Here is a 5,455-nt window from a genome sequence, read left to right as displayed (position 1 = left end):
TGTAAACCTGATTTATTGCAGCCTGCATGTGTCCTTCCACATCCTGTAAGCTTCCTCCTATGGCATAAAGGGTAAAGGTCATCTACATACAGATTACATGAGACAGCACTAGTGAACAATCTTACAATGTCTTTATAGCAATGGCAAATAGGTCACACTTTAAGACACTTCCAAGCTGTTTTTTCCAGGTTTATAGAAACTGTTTTCTCCACTTCGAACTCTAAACATTCCTGTTAGCAAGGAAGCTTTTTTGTGTGAGGGTAGGTAATGCTCCTCTTAAACCAATGTCATACAGCTTCAAGAGTATGCCCATACTTCCAATAGTTCGTAGCCTTTTCTAGTCAAAGGAATACTGCTACATGTGGCTTGTCGCTGTGCAAAGAATTCTGTATAGACAGTTTCCATCCGTACAAGGCATCTGTGGTCGATCTCAATGTTCTAAACCCATATTGATATGGGGTCAACAAACGTTTTTCATTTTCTAGTATCCATATCAAGCCTGAAATTTACAATTACCAGGTTTAGGACAGGAATGATTATTGCCTCTTTCCATGTGATGGCACTGTATCCTCTCTATAGATCCTATTGAATAGGTCCTACGGACTTTGTGGAGCTCTCCAGTAAGATAGAGTTCAATTTTGGTATGGAATATCGTCACTTCTTGGGGCAGTCTTTACGGCAAAGCCGCAAAGCAAGGCCATCTCCATGCGCAATAATGGCATTTGTATGGAAGTTCTGCTGCTGCCTAATGAAGAACGACACTGGGTGATCATTCCTGCCCAGAAGCCAAAGAGTGGAGAATCGGGCAGTGTAAGATGCTCCAGAAGATCTCTGTTCCATGGATTTAGCTATCTCATTAGCAACATCATTTTTTGACAGTGATGTGCTCTTTCCAGCGATCTTATGCAACATTGTCCCATAACCCATGCTAAGGGGGGTCCAGAGTTAACTGAGGAACATACGTCTCCACAACAACCGTCTAGCCTCCTTTAGACCACTCTTCTGGCCGTGGCTCTGGTCTTTTTGTAATGCATCAAGGTTACATCGCTGGGGTGTCGTTTCAACTGCCTTAATGTAGCTTTCCTTCCTTGCTCTGACAGCTTGTTGGCCATTCACCACACCGCACAATGGTACTGAGGTCGACAGTACGCCCCCTACTTTTGGGAATAGATGCTTTGTGCTTACAAGATGATTCGTATGTGAAGTGATTAACAGCATCTTGAACACACTGTAATCATTCACAGCTCCTTGCAATACTTCAGTTGATCTAAATAGATTCCGTCCGCAACTTTCAGGTCGCCATCTCTGCACTTCATTGGCTGAAATAACCATTCCCTCATCCACAAGTATTGGAAAGTGGTCGCTTCCATGTAAGTCTTCCATGACCTACCAAGTGAAAGTTTCAACTGTGAATCTTGTGACCTATTGATAGGTCTATATGGGAGAATGTCCCCAGGTTTTGAATTTGGAATGTGTGGGAGGTCACTGTTCAGTAGAACCTAGCATCTACTCTTTAAGAACAAGGACTCCAAGGCCCTCCTCGAGGGTAGCACAAAGTGTTCCCCAGAGGTGGATGCCGACCATTGAAATCTTCCAAGAGTAGAAATGGGATGTGGCAACTGCTCAAGTAGATCTTCCAAAACATTTATGTTGAGATTTGTGGAGGTCAGGTAAATGGATGCAACAGGTGTACGGTCGTGTCAAGCCTATTCTCACAGCCTTCCCTAACATACCATACTCCTCCATGAGGCCCATTATCAAAAGGTCCCTAATGGGCTTGAGCTTAGAATCCTCTCGGGAAAATGGGCGTTTTTTCCCCTGGCAAAATCCTTGTGGGCTACACAATTGGATTACTAACTACGAATGTTGCTTCTTCCTTTTTGCATAAACCCCCTGGGGTTTTCCATGGATTGATACCATTCTTCAATTCTTCTTCATAAGGTTTTTGGGGCAGCCCCTTGGTCAAGGTTTTGCCCCCACCTTTGGGCTGTCTATGGGGTTTTAAACCCCCCCCCCCCCCCCACGACCATCCCTTCCCCCCCCCCCCTTTTTTTGCCCGATCCTTTTTCCAGTCCCCTTCCGCATCTTTTCCCTTTCCCCTCGCTTTCTCCCTTTCTCTAATACCAGGTATTTCTCCTTTTCACTTTTTTCTCCTTTTTGTCTATCCCTATACTATCCGCCTCCATCTATCCCTTCCTGCCCTGTATCCTACCGCTTTCCCACGTCCCCTCTTATTCGTACCCCCTTCTTGTTCTTTTCCCTTTTCCCCCTGCCTGATTTCCCCTTTTCCATTCCTTTTCCTTTGCCCCCCCCTACCATTAACCCTATCCTCTCCTGTCCCCTACTACACATCCCACCCACATCCTGCCCTAACCCCAGGCGGGCGGCAACCGGGCCCTTCCCCTGCCCTCCTTTTAAAAAAATTCTACTCTGTATTATTTGGGGTTTATTTACTTTTATCTACTTTTTTTACCCTTTATTGTACTTTTATTGATCCTTTTATTACCTATTCTTTTTTTTCATGCTTCACTGTTCGATGACGGGGGCATCCACATCCTGCGATCCCCTTTTTTATCTCTTATTAAAATTTATTTTATTTTTTAATGGTTTTTTTTTTGTTATTCACCTTTTAATCTCTCTTTTTTCGGAGGAAATAAATTATTACATTTTTTTTATATGAAACCGCAGCAGCTTTTTTATTTTTTTTGATAATTGAATTTTCTTATTGCTTTTGCTATTGTTTTAAAGATTTTTATCATGGTTTTTAAACTTTTGAGTTTTCTTCCCATTTTAATATTCCCTTTTTTTTATTTTTCTCTTTTTGTGCTAGATTTTCCCGGAAGTTAAAGTACCCCTGTTTTTGCTTAAAAAAAATGGATACTGTGACTGTGTTTTGGGCTACTCTTTGGATTTTCCCCTTCCCGGATTTCACCAAATTTTCTGAAAAAGTTTTTCTGCCCCTTTTACTTGCCTAGGTGTAAACTATGCTGGGGTTTTTTTTAAAACATTTTCATAACCCATTCGTGAAACCTGGTCTTTGTCTTTTTCTTTTTACTTTTTCTGAATTTTACTTACTTTACCCATTGCCGTTTTACTTTGGGGCCTTCTGCACAGCTGTTATTCAAAATTTTTTTTTGTATTTTTTTATCATTATCTTTGTTTGTTTACGCTCCTGGTAGCCTGCTTTCCGTGGATATTGGGTGTGAGGGCATGGGGTTCGGCCTTCGCTTTGGGTCCCTCAACCCCTTTTCGAGGACGAACGGGCTCCTTCATTTTCCTTGGCCTCTAAGCCTGAAGTCTCCCGCCTCATAGGTGCCCTCATTTGTGTTCCTCGTAACATAACCTTACATGTCCCTTTCCAGGATCCTGGGAGTACACTTTCAATTTCCACAGCTTCCTTTGGAACAGCTCAGGATTTTTTGCCTGGGCAAAGACGGACCTGAGCCTTTGCTTCATGGGCTACTGTCTACAGCGAAGGTTCCTGTGGATATGTGGAGCTGTCACCGTTGAGGCCCCAGGAGCCCTTCCTGACGGCTCAGGGAAGCTTCAGGGTATTCTGCCTAGCAGAGGAGGCTCCTGTGGATTGTTTGGCAGCTGGAGCTGTCACCGTTGAGGCCCCTGGAACCCTTCCTGACAGCTCCAAAGACCCCACTTTGAATGAGTCTTTTGAAACACGCTAAGGATTCCTTTGCCTGGGCAAAGGGCATACCTGAACCTTAGCTTCAGGGTATTCTGCTTAGCAGAGGAGGCCCCTGTGGATTGGTGGCAGCTGGAGCTGTCATCGTTGAGGCCTCTGGACCTTAACTGATGGCTCCAAAGCCCTACAGAGGAGGAATCTCCTCAATAGACCCTTCAATCCTACTCCATTCTGGTGGAACAACTCACCAGTGTCAGCAATCTGGACTGAGGCAAGGGTTGGTGAGAAGGAGGATGGGCTAGAACCTACCAAAGGACCTACCTGGGTGTGCAAACAGCACGCTGGCACATCGCTTTGCCTCTGGAAAACTAACTTCCTCCTTGATCCTTATCACCAATACTTCTTTTTTCAAATTTCTACCTTTTTAAATTGTTTGAAGAGCTTCATGAGCTTCTTTGCAATGGTAACAGCATATTGGACCTGGACAGTTTGTCATCTCCTTGATGACCTGTTGTACCACACTTTACAAATTCTCTTGGTTGTCCATTTTCCTTAAAACGGCAAGAGTTGGCTCCATGCCCATAAACCTAGCAGTGGAAGCACCCATAGGATTGGGCACATATGGCTTTAACCTTGAGTGGTGCCATGCCAACTTAACTGATTCTGGAAGGACTAATGTGTTAAAAGTTAGAAGAGAGCTGGTGTCGACTGTTCCAAACCATTAATTTTTTTCTTAAAACTTTTCACTGCCCCAACATAAAAATTCTCTATTTCCTCTAACAGTTTCATCCTCAGAATACCTCATCAGGTCTCGGGAAAAAAAACAATTCCCTTTCCACTGATTGAGTGTTTTTTGAGAACATGAAACTGAGCCCAAGGAATGTTTTCATATCGCACGCAGACGGTGATGCAACCTCAACTATCAAGCTACCATCTCGCTGTGCGAGGATCAGCATGACATATTTCAACTATTTTCTGATCCATGATTGATACACCATCAATGGTCTTCACTACTAGTACTTACAATATGAAATACTCTCATATTTACCAGGTAAGACTTTTCTCCTTCTTACCTGGTGTGGGTTCCAGGAACCATTTCGATTCCCATTCTTGCCCTTTGGAAACTGGAAAGGTCCACAGTGACAACATGTATGTTCCAGAGGGAATGGTCAGGGATTGCGTAAATCGTCAGGAGAGAGCTAGATCTTTGTAAATTTGTAGTAATCATACAAATTAGAATTCTTCATTTCCTCACCCCCTCATCTACCTGGAGTCCAACAAGGGAAGCTATAGTTGGAGCTCAAATCTCCAAACAGCCAGAGGAGAAATATACACAGTATATTGCAGTACTGATAGCAGTTGTGGGCATTACCGACTGAACAGTGCATGCTTGACCCTAGCCATATTTGACCAGCCGATTGACTTGACCAGGCCTTGATCAAGCCACCCATTTAACCAAATAGAGGACCAAAGAGGTGTGTTGTTAGCCGCAGGGCGCAGCGTGCAGCATCACTCAACCTCCAGGTCCTGTCTCCTGGTAATATGGATGCCACGCACGGCAAACATACATGGAGAGTTCTCCCTGGTCCAAGATGGAATGAACCAGGGATGGGTGCACCATCCCCTCTCACAGGTCTTGATACACCAGTAAGCCATTTTGTCTCATCCCTCACTGGTGACCCCTCCAGTATGGGTAGCCCTCTGGGCCGCTCACCAGATTATTGGGACCTCAAGCCACCCCCCACCATGGCAAGGCGGCTTCTGTTTTGGGGGGCTACAGTTCTGGAGGATCCTCCATTGTGTGTTAACAAGATTGTG

Source organism: Penaeus monodon, chromosome 41, assembly GCF_015228065.2.
Source record: "Penaeus monodon isolate SGIC_2016 chromosome 41, NSTDA_Pmon_1, whole genome shotgun sequence".
Taxonomy (NCBI): domain Eukaryota; kingdom Metazoa; phylum Arthropoda; class Malacostraca; order Decapoda; family Penaeidae; genus Penaeus; species Penaeus monodon.
Note: the sequence above shows the minus strand (reverse complement) of the source record.